Consider the following 17,623-nt stretch of genomic DNA (forward strand, 5'->3'; position numbering starts at 1 on the left):
TATTCTTTTTGCATGTAAAGTTTTAGGACAGAAAGCAGTTGAGTGATAATAAAATATTAAACAGTTTGAATAAAGATAGAAGTTTTAGAGGGTTACTGGAAAATTAGTTTGATATCTTCAAGGCAGAACTGACTTCAGTGAAACTTTTAATTCCTTACAAAGAGAATTGAGATGAATTTCAAACCTTAATGTGAGTTCAAGGCTTCCAGGTGGCCTCTGACTTTTTGTAAGGCACTTCCCGGAGCAAGACTTTTTATCAAACCTATGTACTCTAGATAATAAAATTTTTATACAAAAATTTTTGCTAGATAATCTGACAACTAATATTTTAATTGATTTGTAGGATTTTTAAAAGTACATAAAGAAATAATCAATTAGGAATATCAAGAATATTTGAAGAACATCATTGCTGCGTAATGGGACAATTAGCCACCAACAAGTAACAGCCAAAGGCCCTCTGAGTTTCTATGCTTTGTAAACTCCAAGGACCTGACTTTCACTATTGTATTTTAACATTTTTTTATTGAGTTATAGTCATTTTACAGTGCTGTGTCAAATTCCAGTGTAGAGCACAATTTTTCAGTTATACGTGAACTTACATATATTCATTGTCACATTTTTTTTCTGTGTGCTATCACTAGATCTTGTATATATTTTCCTGTGCTATACAGTATAATCTTGTTTATCTATTCTACATATGCCAGTCAGTATCTACAAATTTTGAACCCCCAATCTGTCCCTTCCCACTCCACTCCCCCTTTGCAACCACAAGTTTGTATTCTATGTCTATGAGTATGTTTCTGTTTTGTATTTATGTTCATTTTTTGTTTTTTGATTCCACATATGAGCAATCTCATATGGTATTTTTTCTTTCTCTTTCTGGCTTACTTCACTTAGAATGACATTCTCCAGGGACACCCATGTTGCTGCAAATGGCATTATGTTGCTGGTTTTTATGGCTGAATAGCATTCCATTGTGTAAATATACCACATCTTCTTTATCCAGTCACCTGTTGATGGACATATAGGCTGTTTCCATGTCTTGGCTATTGTAAATAGTGCTGCCATGAACACTGGGGGGCAAGTGTCTTTTTGAAGTAGGGATCCTTCTGGATATATGCCCAGGAGTGGGATTCCTGGGTCATATGGTAAGTCTATTCCTAGTCTGTTGAGGAATCTTCATATTGTTTTCCACAGTGGCTGCACCAAACTACATTCCCACCAGCAGTGTAGGAGGGTTCCCTTTTCTCCACAGCCTCTCCAGCATTTGTCATTTGTGAACTTTTGAATGATGGCCGTTCTGACTGGTATGAGATGATACCTCATCGTAGTTTTGATTTGCGTTTCTCTGATAATTAGTGATATTGAGCATTTTTTCATATGCCTACTGGTCATTTGTATGTCTTCCTTGGAGAATTTCTTGTTTAGGTCTTCTGCCCATTTTTGGATTGGGTTGTTTGTTTTTTTCTTATTAAGTCATATGAGCTGCTTATATATTCTGGAGATCAAGCCTTTGTTGGTTTCATCGTTTGCAAACATGTTCTCCCATTCCGTAGGTTGTCGTTTTGTTTGGCTTATGGTTTCCTTTGCTGTGCAGAAGCTTGTAAGTTTAATTAGGTCCTATTTGTTTATTCTTGCTTTTATTTCTATTGCTTGGGTAGACTGCCCTAGGAGAACATTTTTGAGATATAATGTTTTGCCTATATTTTCTTCTAGGAGGTTTACTGTATCTTGTCTTATGTTCAAGACTTTGATCCATTTTGAGTTTATTTTTGTGTATGGTATAAGCGAGTGTTCTAGCTTCATTGATTTCCATGCTGATGTCCAGTTTTCCCGACATCATTTGCTGAAGAGACTGTCTTTATTCCGTTGTGTATTCTTGCCTGCTTTGTCGAGGATTAGTTGACCAAAAGTTTGTGGGTTCATTTATGGGCTCTCTATTTTGTTCCATTGGTCCATATGTCTGTTTTTGTACCAATACCATGCTGTCTTGACAACTGTAGCTGTATAGTATTGCCTGAAGTCTTGGAGAGTTATTCCTCCAGTCTCTTTCATTTTCTTCAGTAATGCTTTGGCAATTCTAGGTTTTTTATGGTTCTACATAAGTTTTATTATGATTTGTTCTAGTTCTGTGAAATATGCCCTAGGTAATTTGATAGGGATTGCATTAAATCTGTAGACTGCCTTGAGCAGTGTGACCATTTTAACAATATTGATTCTTCCAATCCAGGAGCGTGGGATATCCTTCCCTTTTTTTAAGTCTTCTTTAATTTCTTTCATCAATGGTTTATAATTTTTGATGTATAATTCTTTCATCTCCTTGGTTAGATTTATTCCTAGGTATTTTATTACTTTGGGTGCTATTTTAAAGGGGATAGTTTCTTTGCTTTCTTTTCCTGTTGATTTATCATCAGTGTAAAGAAATGCAACTGATTTTTGTATGTTAATCTTGTAACCTACTACCTTGCTGAATTCTTCGATCAGCTCTAGTAGTTTTTGTGTGGACCTTTTAGGGTTTTCTATATATAGTATCATGTCATCTGTGTATATTGTCACTTTTACCTCTTCTTTTGCAACTTGGATCCCTTTTATTTCTCTCTTTTGCCTGATTGCTGTGGCTAGGACTTCCAAGACTATGCTGAATAGGAGTGGTGATAGTGGGCAGCCTTGTCTTGTCCCAGATTTTACGGGAAGTGTTTGAGTTTTTCACCTTTGAGTACTATGCTGGCTGTAGGTTTATCATATATAGCTTTTATTATGTTGAGATATGTTCCTTCTCTAACCACTTGGTGAGAGTTTTTATCATAAATGGGTGTTGAATTTTAACAAATGCTTTTTCAGCATCTATTGAGATTATCATGTGGTTTTAGCAAGTATAACAAATATGTTGTGGTTGTCATATAATCTCACTATCAGAATCCATTGGGGAAAAATATTTCCTTTTTCAGGAAAATCCAATCCTCTATTTCTTTTCTTTAGTTGATTATTCCCCTTTGAAAATTATTATTACCTAAACAATAATTATTATTCTTGATATAATGTATTTTATAATTATTTTACCTTTATGCATCAAAACTAAAAGGTCTTAATCTATAATTTGTAAAGATGGTGAGATATATTCATCTGCACAGCACAGTTCCATTTCTGTGCCAACTAACATACACTTTTGACATAATATAGAAAAATGGGTGTGATTTGGCAATATAAAAGTTGATAATTAGAGAAATACTAGGGGCTCGATATTCTGTTTATAAATTTAAAAAGTAAACATGTAATAAATAGATCTTATCTCAATGGTTATTGGGTATGACTTCCCTGGGAAATTTGAAGTTATATTCTTCAAGTATTTTAGGAAGGGAAAGTCAGAAAGACCATGGTTCATTGTCCTTCAAAGGATGTGTATATTTTGTAATTTATTACTTTTTCTTTCTTCATTCCCACTTGTCACCTATGGAAGCAAAATTCTAACAAAATATCAGTTTGTATTTAAATATTTTTAAGTATTTCCACAAGAATAAGACCAGTCTTCTTTGCTTCCCTGATAGACACCTTGAATGTCATAAGGCAAATGGACAGCCACTTGGCCTTGTGAATAAAAGGAGTGTGCCATGTTCTCTTTATAGTTGAATATGAGGCCTGGGAACTGAACACAGAGTATCCTTGACTGCAATATCATTTAGATGAACTGAGGACTGGAGCATAAACCAGTAAAAATCCACATGCAAAACTTTCCAGATGTTGCTGGCAGGTTTTCCATATCATAGGGGTGGCTTGGGAAACTCTTGCATTGTTTTTTCTGATTGACTTTTCCATTAATTAACCACATGATTAAACTTGCAGATATAGCTAAGTGAGTCTCTTTCCCTTCCTGGTGAAGTGAATGTTTTCATAACTAATTCCATAACTCAAAGAAGAAAATATAGTCCCAAATTCCTTAGCCCTATTTAAGTCAATAGAACATTTGCAAGAGACAAACAAGGTGGAGAGTGTTGGTGTATAGAAAGATGTGATGACCTGCTATAATCTGTGTGTTTGTACACCAACAGCAATGCTGTAACTATCACAGCAAACTGAACAGCAAATCACAATCCATTTGGGGATTGATTTTCCATTGTCTATAATGAATTTGTTTAGGGAAAGCAATTTTTCTTCTATCAGTATTTGACTTAATGTTATGTACACTTAGCTTCAGAGTGTACTTGAAAGGCATAGACATAATAAACGCAAAGTAACAATAAAGTTCTATATGCAAGTAGGACAAATGGTAAATGTAACAAGCTCAGTTTTTCCCTTTCTTTACTCCTGTCTGGTTGGATTATGCACCTTTGAAATGTCAAACATCTAGGCTTCAAATTGCCTACTTGTCTTCAGCTAAACAAAAGTTTGTGCAAATATAGCTATATATCTTAGAAGAAAGATACTTTTAGACACTCAGTCAGAGAAGTCCAAGGCCTAAACTAGTAACAGTACAATCATTATCATCATCATCAATAACTTTACTTGTTTTTAAATTATGTCAGTTGACAGAATGCATATTGGGGAAATCTACCTTTGGTCATAACTGAAAGAGAAAGACTGAAAAGTATTAGGAAATTTTCAACTTAAGGGTATCTTCTCTCCACCAAATCTCTTCTTAGATCTTGTCAAAATGACCTTCTCAACCAACTTTATCACAGATTTCACAAGGATATATTAACAATAATTACCTAAATGTTTATATGCATCGACAATGAACAAATGATACTTGTTCTTAGATGTAATTGTATGGATGCTTCAAATAAGTAGTTAAATATAATGTATCCTCTTCACAATTATTTTTGGAAGAATTTTAAATATATATTCCCTCCTTATAATTACTGTAATTTTTATTTATTTTTTATAGTTGTTGCCGTTCTAAAGTCATTCAGTTTTGGGTGTAGTACTGCTTCTATGCTGGTTGCATTGGCAATTATTACGGCTTTTTAATTATTATGGTGTTTTAGTAACTATAATTATTCAAGAATGAGAATAATTATCATTATTAGTTTTATAATTAATGCACAATTGATCAGACACATAATACAACAAATCAAATGTTTTTAATTACTGAAGTAACATTTTCAAACTTCTAATTAATCAAATTCTCTTCAGTATTTTAAATTAAAAACATGAGCCTAAAATGTCATTCTCCTAAATGTTCAAAAAACTTAAGTAACACAACGAGCACACAAATGAGCACTGTAATAGTTAAAATAATCTCTCTAAAGCTGGCACAATCAAATATGGATTTAATTAAATTCTTCCTTTCAAGTTTAGCTATTTACTTACTCAACAAAGGTGAGAAAATTTATGTCCACTCTGTTGAGATTTTAATATTATCACAGATTTGTAACAAGGATATGGCTGTAAGTGTGACTTGTTAAAATGACTTGACCATAATCAGTAATTATTGGAGTCACTCTACAAGGGATGCACTTTGTCAGCTACACCAATGGGATAAATGTACCCCATGTTTCACATCTAGGGTCCCTTACCCTCACAGTTGAATTTTTTTTTAATCTAGTGTATTATGTGCACTTTGGGCATTCTTGAGTTTTGTTTCCAGACAATTGTACCTTTATGCTGATCACAACTCTTCAATGCAAGTCTTTGTGACATTCTCTTTTTGTAATTTTTTATAAGTAACCCTTTCTACAACTCTTACTATTTATTATTGAGTTGGTTGTATCCAAAATCATCTAACTTGGATTGAAACTCATTTACATAGTCTTTAACAAAAATCTTCCTATTGTTGCACTTTCTTATTTAACTAATTCAAAAATTTATTCTATAAATATGCTATTAAGAGTTTCCAAAGGCTACTTTAATTTTTTAAAAAACATGTTTGGGCTATTCTATGAGGTTACCCTTTGTTTTTCCAATTTTATTATTTTAGTTAGCTCCAATTCCCAGTGGAAGATATCTTCACTTACAAAGAAAATTTTCTTAGGTTCAAATTCTATCATTCAAAATCACAGAATTTTTAACATTGGATATAAATCCTTTCACAAATTTTATTTTATAGATGAGAAGATGGACTAAGGGGTTTAGTGATATGCTTCAACCTATATAACTAGTTAGCAACTGAACCAGGAACAAAGGTCAACTCTCTTAACTCATATAATATAAGTTTTTGAGGTTCTAGTCCAAGATGGCAACATGGGAAGCTCCTGAACTCATCTACCCCCACAAAACACTGAATGAACAGCTATATATGGAGAAATTCCCTCTGAAAGAAATTCAGAAACTAGCTGAGTGACTCCTGCATATCAAGCAAATGAGAAAATACCCAGGCTTTCAGGTAGAAAAGGCTGAAACACACTCTCATCATCATAAATCTCACCCAGCACAGCAGTATATAATCAGAAGGGAACTCACAACTCCCATTTTCTTCCTAAAGGGTAAAGAGTTTGAAACCAACTTCTGGCTCCTCAACTTTTGAGATTTCCATCTTAGAAACAGGCCCCCCAAACATCTAGCAGTTCAAAGCAGGAACTTCATAGTGATACAGCCCTACCTCAAAAAACAAGAAAAATCTCAAATAAACAGCTTAACTTTACACCTAAAGGTTTTGAACAAAACCCACAGTTGGTAGAAAGAAGAAAATAATAATATTAGAGTAAAAACAAATGGACTAGATACGTTTTAAAAAAGAAAAGATCATTGAAACTAAGAGCTTGATTTTTGAAAGAATAAATAAAACAAAATTGTTAGCCAAACAAATGAAGAAGAGAGGGCCCCAAAAATAAAGCTCAAAAAGAGAGAGATCTCCAAAAAATGAAATTAGAAATGAAAGAGAAGTTACAATGATATCACAGAAATACAAATAATCATATGAGATTACTATAAGCAATTATACATCAAGATAATTGGACAACCAAGAAGAAATGGATAAATTCCTAGAAAGATAACATTTTCTAAGACTGAATCAGGAAGAAATAGAAAATATGAACAAAACAATTACCACTAATAAAATTGAATCAGTAATGAAAACAAAACAAAACAAAACAAACAAACAAAAAAAACAAAGGCACAAGACCAGATGTCTTCACAGGTAAATTCTACTAAACATCCAAAGAAGAGTTAATACCTATCTTTTCAAGCTATTCCAAAAAATTGAAGAGGCAAGAACATTTCCAAACTCATTCTATGAGGCCAAACTTGCCCTAATACTAAAACCAGGTAAAGACATTACCAAAAAAACAAACAAAAAAAAAAAAAACCAAAAAAACAAACAAACAAACAAACAAAAAAATACAGAGCACTATCCCCGATGAACATAGATGAAAAATCCTAAGCAAAATATTAGGAAACAAAATTCAACAACATATTAATAGGATCATACACCATGATTAAGTGGGATGTATTTCATGCATGCAAGGATGGTTCAATACCCACAAATCAATTAACACAATATACCACATTAACAAAACAAAGGAAAATTTTGCATGACCATCTCAATAGAAGCAGAAAAGGCATTTGACAAAATTCAACATCTATTCATGATAGAAACTCTCTGTAAAGTGTTTATAAGGGGAACATACCTCAACATAATCAAGGTCATTTATGACAAACCCATAGCTAACATTATACTCAATGGTAAAAAGCTGAAAGCATTTCCTCTCAGATCAAAACTTAGGATCTTGGGATGCAACAAGGTTATCTACTTTTTCCACTTTTGTTCGATAAAGTATTGGAAACCCTAACCACAGAAATTAGGTAAAAAAATAAATAAAGAACATTCAAATTCCAAAGGAAGAAGTAAAACTATTTGCATATGAAATGATACTACACATAAAAGACATGAAAGACTCTACCCAAAACTATTACAACTAATAAATAAATTCAGTAAAGTTGCAGGATACAAAATTAATATACAAAAGTCTGTTGTATTTATATACACTAAAAATAATTTACCAGAAATAGAAATTGAGAAAACAACTTCATTTACAATCACATACAAATGAATAAAATACATTTTGGAATAAATTTAACCAAGGAGGTGAAAACTAATACTCTGAAAACTATTAGACATTGATGAAAGAAATGGAATAATACACAAATAAGTGGAAATATACAAGTGCTTATAGATTGGAAAATAAATATTGTTAAAAATGTCCATACTACCCAAAGAGATCCACATATTCAATTCAATCCTTATCAAAATCCCAATGGCATTTTTTTTTACAGAACTAGAACAGATAATCCTACTATTGTTTGGAACCAAAAAAGACCCAGAACAGCCATAGTTATCTTTAGAAAGAACTAAGCAGGAACTATCACACTGACTTCAAATATACTACAAAGCTATAATAATCAAAACAGCGTGGCCCTGGCAAAAAATCAACACATATATCAATGCAATAAAACAGAAAGCCCAGAAATAAGCCCAGGCACATTTGATCAATTAATCTACACCAAAGGAGGCATGAATATACAATAGAAGAAAGACCATTTCTTCAACAATTGGTTTGGGGAAAACTGGACAGCTAAATGTAAAAGAATGAAAAGAGAATATTTTTTCACACCATATGCAAAAATAAACTCAGAAAGAATTAAAGACTTAAATATCAGACCTGAAAATCATTAAATTTCTAGGAGAAAATGTAGGCAATATGCTCTTTAATGTCAGTCTTAGCAATCTGTTTTTGGATCTTTGTCTTCAGTCATGGAAACAAAAGGAAAAATAAAGAAATAGGATGAAATCAAAATTAAAAGCTTTTGCACAGTGATGAAAACCATCAACAAATTAAGAGGCAATCTACAAAATGGGAGAAGCTATTTGCAAAGAATATGTCTCATAAGGGTTTAATGTCCAAATACATAAAGAATTCATACAACTCAATATCAAAAAAGCAAACCTGATTAAATAATTGGCCAGGACGTGAATAAGAATTTTTTTATAAAGAAGACATACAGATGGCCAACGGGCATATGAAGAAATGCTCATTATCACAAATCATCAGGGAAATGCAAATCAAAAGCACAATGAGATCACTTCACAGCTGTCAGAATGGCTATTATAAAAACAACAAATAACAAGTGTTGGCAAGGTTGCATAGAAAAGGGAAACTTCACACACTATTGGTGGAAATGTAAATTGGTACAGACACTGGGGAAAGCAGTATGGAATAGCAATCAAGATGGCATAGTAGAAGTGTGCTGAATTTACCTCCCCAACCAACACTTCAAAATATATCTATACATGGAGCAACTTTTGCCAAAATCACCCTTGAGAACTGCAGAAAATCTCTTCAACAACCAAGACTGTAAAAAAGATTGATAGGGAGTTTGGTATGAGGAGAAGTGATCAGGTTGGGACCCACACCTTAGCAGGGTCATCGAAGAGGAGGTGGGTATTACAGTCTCGCAGTTCCTCCATTGGGGAGTGAGAGGTTCTATCACATATTGGGGTCTGACACTGGGAAGATGAGTCCCCTTAGCTGGTTTAAAAACCAGAGGGACTTACATGAGGACTGTAAGAAACCAAGACTCCACTTGTGAAGAGCAATGCACATATGCTTGCCTACTCCTAAGAACAGAGAAAGCAGACTGAAAACTGACTAGGGCTTTAGCTGGTTTCTCACAACTGACCTAGTACACACCCCAGTCCATACTGGGAACCCACTCTAGCCACTCTCACTCCTAGTACTGCTCTCCAATAAGATAGAAGTGCCATTGCCAAGGAGTGTGCATACACTTGTAATGAAACCAGCTCAGACGCAATCCTCAGGGCTTCTGATCCAACACCTTGGGCCCTCCCAACACCCTCAATAGAATGATGAGTACCATTAAAGACTGGAGAATTCCTGGCTCACACATGTCTCTGACTCTAGCCCCTCCACCTCCAGCCTTACCTCCCCAATGTGGTAGCTGCTAGTACATCCTAGGCAAAGATATGACCCATGTTCACTTCAGATCCAACTCTCCCACCAAAGCCATTAGTCACCTGCAGACTGTATAGGGATGCTGTCACACAAGGACATCTCTTCAAGACTGAGATAGGTAACTGTTCACCTAATTTCACAGATATGGAGATTTTTGAACAAAATGAGAAGATAGTGGAATATGTTTTAAATGAAAGAACAAGAAAAAAACCTATAAAAGGAAAACCTAATGAAACAGAGATAAATACTTTAGCAGATAATGTTCACAGCAGTAGTAATATGAATGCTAACTGAACTTGGGAAAAGAATAGATGAACACAGTGAGAATTTTTACTAAGAACTAGGAAATATAAAAAAGAACCACTCCAAGCTGAAGAATATAATAATTGAAATGAAAAATACATTAAATGGAATTAACAGCAGACTAGGTGATACAGAAGAATGTGTAAGTGATACGGAAGATGGAATCATGAAAGTCACCCAATCAGAACAACAAAAAGAAAAAACAAATTAAAAAATGAGAATAGTTTAAGGGACGACTGGGACAACATCAAGCATACAAACATTTGCATTATAAGCATCCCAGAGAAGAAAGAAAAAAAGGTGTACAGAATATATTTTATAAAATTATGAATGAAAACTTCCTGCTGCTTAAAGAAAATTCCCAGGTGCAGAAAGCGCAATGAGCTGTAAACAAAATGAACCTGAATCAACCCACACCAACATGTATCATAATTAAAATGGCAAAAGTTAAAGATAGAGAGAAATCTAAAGGTAGCAAGAGAAATACATAGAGTAACATACAAAAGAACCCCCATATGGCTGTCAGCTGATTTTTTTGCAGCAGCCTTTCAGGCCAGAAGGGAGTGACATAATATATTTAAAGAGCTGAAAGAGAAAATCTTACAATCTAGAATACACTACACAGCAATTTTATCACTCAAAATTGAAGGACAGAGAAGGATTTCTCAGGCAAGGAAAAACTAAAGTAGTTTACCAATACTAAAATACCCTTATAAGAAGCAATAAAGGGTATTCTTTAACTGGAAAAGAAAAGGCTACAATAAGAAGTAAGAATTTATAGGAAAATTACACAAATGAAATTATTTGCAAAATAGAAACAGACTCACAGACATAGAAAACAAATTTATGGTTACCAAAGGGGAAAGGGGAGGAGGGATAAATTAGGAGTTTGGGATTAGCCAATACAAACTACTATATACAGAACAGATAAACAACAAGGTGCTACTATATAGCACAGGGAACTATATTCAATAGCTTTTAATAATCTCTAATGAAAAATAATATGAAAAAGAATATCTATATGTATAACTGAATCACTATGGTGTACATCAGAAAATAGCACAACATTGTAAATCAACTGTACCTCAATGAAAAAAAAAATTATAGGAAAGAAAATATCCCACTAGTAAAGGCAAATATATAGCAAAGGTTATGGACCTACCACTTAAATAAATTAAAAGACAAAAATTGTAAAATCAACTGTAACTACAGTAAACATTTAAGGGATAGACATGAAAATGTAAAATATGACATCAAAAACACAAAACTTGGGTGGGGGGATAAAAATGTGTATCTTTTAGAATGTGTTTGAACTTAAATGACTATACCAGTTTAAAACAAGTACATATAATCATAGATCAATATATATATAAAGCCCATGATATCCACAAATTGAAATCCACCTACAACAGATACACAAAAAATTGAGAGCAAAGCACATAAGCATAGCACTAAATAAAATCATCAAACCACAAGAGAAGAGACTGAAAAAAGAAAAGAACAGAGAAGAACTACAAAAACAACTGGAAAACAAATAACAAAATGTCAGTAAGTGTATAACTGTCAATATGTACTTTAAATGTCAATGAACTAAATGCTCTAATCAAAATACATAGGGTGGCTGGTTGGATTAAAACCCAACAACAGCACCCGTGCATATGCTGCCTACAAGAGACTCACTTCAGACCTAAAGACACACGGACGGAAAGTGAGGGGATGGAAAAAGATAATCCGTGCAAATGAAAATGAAAAGGAAGCTGGGATAGCAATACTCACGACAAAGTAGACTTTAAAACAAAGTCTACAGCAAAGAACAAAGAAGGGCATTATACAGTGATAAAATGATCAATACAAGAAGTAGAAAACAGTATGGAGTTTCCCCCTCAAATGCAAAATAATGCTATCATATTATTCAGCAATTCTACTCCTGTGTATTCATCCCAAGAAAACAAAAACACTAATTCAAAAAGATGTATACTGCCCAATATCATTCATTGCAGCCTTATTTACAAAAGCCAAGAAATGAAAACAACCTAATTGTCCATGACAGATAAATGGATAAAAAAGACTTGAAGTATATATGCAATGGAATATTATTCAGCTATAAAGGGATATGAAATCTTGCCATTTTGGACAACATGGGTGGATCTAGAGGGTATTATATTAAATGAATTAAGTCAGACAGAAAAGACAAATACTGTATGCTTTCACTTACACATGAAATTTAAAAAACAGAACAAATGAACACATATAACAAAACAGAAACAGGCTTACAGATACAAGGATCCCAGAGAGGATGGGAGCGGGGGAACAGGTGAAAAAGGTGAAGGGGATTAAGAGGCACTAACTACCCAGCAGCCAGTCGGTTCCCGCGTGTTCTGCGACTCTGCAGCCTTGAGCCCCAGTGACCCGCAGCATGGCCGTCAAGAACTGGCAAAACCAGGCTCACCACCCTGGCGCAGGTCGGGCAAGCAGGTTATGAGGTGACAGTGCTGGTGCAAGACACCTCCAGGCTGCCCTCAGAGGGGCCACAGCCGGACCACGTGGCAGTGGGCGACAATCAGCAGGCAGCAATTGTGGACAAGACCGTGGCTGGGCATGATGCTGTCATCATGCTGCTGGGCACCGGCAATGTCCTGTACAGGTAATGTCCGAGGGTGCCCGGAACATTGTGGCCGCCATGAAGGCCCACGGCATGGACAAAGTCGTGGCCTGAGCCTCGGCCTTCCTATTGTGGGACCCTTCCAAGGTGACCCCAAGACTGTGAGATGTGAACGATGACCACATTCGGATGCACAAAATCCTGCAGGAGTCGGGCATGAAGTATGTGGTCGTGATGCCGCCACACCTAGGAGACCGGCCACTGACTGGGGCCTGTTCAGTGACCCTGAGTGGACAAGGGCCCTCAAGGGTCATCTCCAAACATGACCAGGGCCACCTTATGCTGTGCAGCCTTACCACCGAGGAGTTCAACAGGGCACAGCCCCTACCCACACAAAACAGCATGACTAGGGCTCCGCCCGGTCCAGGAGGACAGCATCCTGGGAAACAAAAAATAAAGGAAGGAAGCAGTCAATCTTGAGCCAAGAGCTCCAAATAAAAACAAAACAAAACAAAACAACAACAACCAAAAAAACCCAAAAACCTTATTATTACCTTATAACTTATTATTAACTTATTACTACCAGTTATAAAATAAATTATTAAGTCACAGAGATATAAAGTTCAGCACAGGGAATATGGTCAATAATAGTGTAATAACTTTGCATGTTGCATAATTTGTAAAAAATATCTGATCACTATGTATACTTGAAACTAACATAATATTATAAGTTAATTATACTTCAAAAAATTGTTACCTAGTGTATGAGTCCATTCATAGGAATGGAATCTAGAAAAGGCAAATTTACAGGAACAGTTGTTGCTTGATACTGTAAATTTGGGAGAGGGGATGATAATGGAAGGGTAACATAAGGGGATTTGTGGAACAGTTGTGTATTGTATTCAGTCCACTGTGGAGAGATGACTGTATGCATTCAGCATAATCCTTAGAACTTGACATTTTAAAGGGTAATTTTTCCTGCATGCCAAAAAACACCCCCCACCCCAAAACCAGATAGGAAGTCAGGGTAACCCAACATGGAATGCAGAATGTTGACTGTTTTGACTCACACACAAAGGAAAAACATAAGGAGAATGAAAATCAAATACAAGTAGTTGCCTTGAATTGGATAAAATTATAAAAAAAAAAAATGGGGAACTCTAAGTAAAGTCTATAGCTTAGTTATTAGTAGTGTATTGATGTTAATTCCTTAGTTTTAACATTTGCATCATGGTTATGAAATATGTTAACATTAGGGAAGCATATAGGAATTCTTTGTACTATCTTTATAACACTTCTGTAAGTAAAATTGTTTCAAAATAAAACCTTAAAAATAATCTACTTTTTGAGATGGAGTTTGATTCTAGAAGTTTTTCTAAAATGAAATTATATAAATGACTTTTCAACAAACACTTGTTTTGATACAGCTGTCTGTATTTCCATAAATGCATTGTGGAAATATCCCCAAAATTTTGGGAAAGGATTTTTTCCCACTAATACTTTCCATGAATTAAGAAACAAAAATTATAAAGATAATTTGAGGGATTTTCTTAATGTTTAAAATATTTTCAGACAAGTTAATAAGCATATATGTCATATAACATAATGCATGCAACTCTTATCACAGCATTAACTACATGAGTTTTGCAATAATCACATTCACTCCTCCTCAGGTGTAGTTCCTTGACATGAATTTGTTTTGTGAAAAGTAATCTTGCTGGTTCAAATGACTTGTGCTAATTCACATGTTGAATATTTCATCTTGAAAAGTGAAGGTTTTTTTACAAGTGAGAGTGCTTCTGTGCGAAAGCCAATAAGTTTTATGATGAAAGAGAAGTTGTGTGTAAGAACTATTTATCTCTTCACTAAGCTGAAGGTCCTGGTCTTAACGTGATTTAAAAGTATAGCAGTGCTATTAATTACTTCTCTTAAATTCATGTGTGATGCTGTGGAAAATGCTTTCTCCATATACCAATATGGGTTATTTTCCATCACTTTTTAAAAATAAAAAAAAAATTGGAAAGGATAGGTAATTAGGTTTATTTATTTATTTTTAGAGGAGGTACAGGGGAATGAACCCTGGACCTCATGCATATACTCTACCATTTGAGCTATAACCTCCCCACCTAAACTTTGAATTTTAAAATTCTATTTTTTTCAGCCCTGGTTCCAGGTGGTTCAACAAAAAAGAAAGAGAAAATAGATCACAATGTAAAATCTTATTCAAATGATGGATTCTCATTAATAATAACCATAAGGATCACTAATAATGATTTTAAGAAACATTAAATTTCTGGGCAGTATTCTAACCTACACACGTATCTCAGTCCTACCTCATAACAGCCATGTCAGGTAGGTTCTATAATTATTTAATTCTACAAATTGGAAATTTGAAGTCTAAGATATTAAATAATTTGGCAAAGGGTAAATGGATGAAAGAGGCAGAACTTGGGTTCAGAACCAGGGATCCATGTTATAGGGACATTATATATTATATATCAATATAATAAAATGAGAATGCCATGTTCTGTGCACATCATTACTTTTGCTTCTTAATAATTCACCAATTTATTACTTCTAGTAGTTGACAGTTCTTTAGTGTACAAGGCAGGAATTATAGTAGAATATGTGGGAACATGGATCCCTGGTTCTGTATAATTATAAATATAACCACAGAAAGTATAAAAATAATAAGTATATTTATTATAATTTAAAAATAACAATTAACATGGCATAATAAAATGTCTAAAAATGCATGCTCACCAACTGTGTTGTTATTTTATATATAACCAGAGGTTTGCATGCTATCTTTGTGAACTACATTTTTAGATACTGGGAAACAATATAAGTATTTGATTAAGATGTGATAGGATTAATGTTTTGTTTTGTGAAAAATAAGTTGATGGTGTTTCACAGGAGAATTAAAAGAGGGAAAGAGTAGGAAAAGACTGAACCAATAGGTAGGCTAATGAAGGATTCCAACATTGGTTGACAGAACCTTGAATTAGAGAGGCAGCAAGCAGAAGGAAAAGGCTGAATGAAGGCACAAGATATGGCTAAGATAGGCTGCACATAATTTTGGACTGCAATATGATCAGAGAGGGTGGTGAAATGACGGTGCCCAGAATGGTCTTGAAATTCCAAGCCTAGAATAAGAAAAGGATGCTATCTCTGATAAATGCAGAGTCTCTTTGTGAGACCCAGGGGTGTATGATGAAACATTTGATGATTGGCTGAGATGGTATACGTCAGAAAGAAAGCTGGTAATAACACAAGCCTGGAATAGTGATTTAATAGCTGTGCACTTGGAGGTAGATCTGTACTCCAAAAAGTATTCTGATACTTGTGAATAAAAGGTGAGACAGAATTATTCCAGATTATTGCAATAGGATTAGGGGAGAGAGATTGCCTCTGAATACAGCAAAGACGGATGGAGATTTATAGCCATTGAGTAGAGTAAGTGGGTCAGTGGATAGAAAATTACTAAGAAGAGCTTGATTATGTATCAAGGACGGAGGGGTTCTTGCTAGAAGGCAGGCCTTGACTTAGATATGAAGGGCAGGGGATTCTTCTTAAACTTACTTAGCAGTATTCTTTGCTAGGATTTGCCTCAGCAGGTCAAAGGCAGAGAGGCAGGCCAAGGTTGCCGAGAAAGTTCAAAGGAACCTAACAAAGTTTGGTGAGACTTGATTCAGTTTTAACAAACAAAAGCAGGTGTTAAATTTAGGAATTGACTTGTGCACAACTCAGTGCCAGGTATAACTGGAATACAATTTCCAATCCTATAATTGGTATAATTGAGTCGCTAGGAAATTTTCTGTCTTACATTTACTCTTTCCTTCCCATTTCCTTCTGACATGTTTAATTGTAGACATATTTTCTGTTTTTTATGCTGTTTTCTCTGCCAGAATTTTTGTGGTTTCCTACACTCATCCTTATCCTTCGAGTGAGCCCCTCCTTTTTCTTTGAGATGCAAGTCACATAGCAACTTTTCTGTGACAATTGTCTTGTTTCTTTATATAAGACATTACCACCTCTACAATTGCCGAGGACATTGTTACAGCCCAATTTTAACATTATTATTGATTGATTTTCCTAGATATCTTATTAATATGAATTTTTCAAGATCTAACTCAAGAACACACTTCCTTTGGCATTCCACCATAAATAAAGGTGACGGAGTTTGGATTGAATCAGATACTCACTGAGTTTTTGTTGAATAAATAATATTGAAGAGCAAGATATGAAATAGAGGATGTGGGCATCCTCCTTGCCTTAGTAACTGTCACCCTAGGATAAAGGACATTTTGACCATCTAGGTTTTCCAGAGAAGTATACAACTTTCTTAAAACATCAAGCTGCTGAATAAATAAAGTTTGGATAACTAAGGGAATGGGAACTTTGAACAGGTAACCATTAAACAATGAATTCCAATTATCCACAGATCACTAAATTTCATTTGCAGATGCTCACTTATTCAAATCATGCATTAGGCTGTATCTCTTTCCCCTCAGATAGGTCATACTTTGCATAATGTATTCAGAATTGACAACTCAAGTAATAAGACTTTTGGAGAAAGCTTATAACTTATGGATATATATATATGCATAAGCTGCTTATGGTACAAAAGGCATTGGGATGCTTGAAATTTAAATTTTAGATTTAGAATAATTTATTTTTATGGTTCAATATTTACTAACAAGTTTTGATTTATTGCAGAAGAGGAGATTCATCCAAAAATGACCAAGATCTATTCAGATACTACTGTATAGGAAGTAATGGTGATTCAGTCTTCCCTGGCTTTAGAATCTCA

At 34.5% G+C, this 17,623-nt stretch overlaps 1 pseudogene; it reads left to right on the top strand.

Annotated features, from left to right (window-relative positions):
* Positions 1-13,290, top strand: part of LOC105083664 (flavin reductase (NADPH) pseudogene) — a 105,498-nt pseudogene extending 92,208 nt beyond the window's left edge.
* The last annotated feature ends 4,333 nt before the right edge of the window (positions 13,291-17,623 follow it).

This window comes from Camelus bactrianus, chromosome 14, assembly GCF_048773025.1.
Source record: "Camelus bactrianus isolate YW-2024 breed Bactrian camel chromosome 14, ASM4877302v1, whole genome shotgun sequence".
NCBI lineage: Eukaryota > Metazoa > Chordata > Mammalia > Artiodactyla > Camelidae > Camelus > Camelus bactrianus.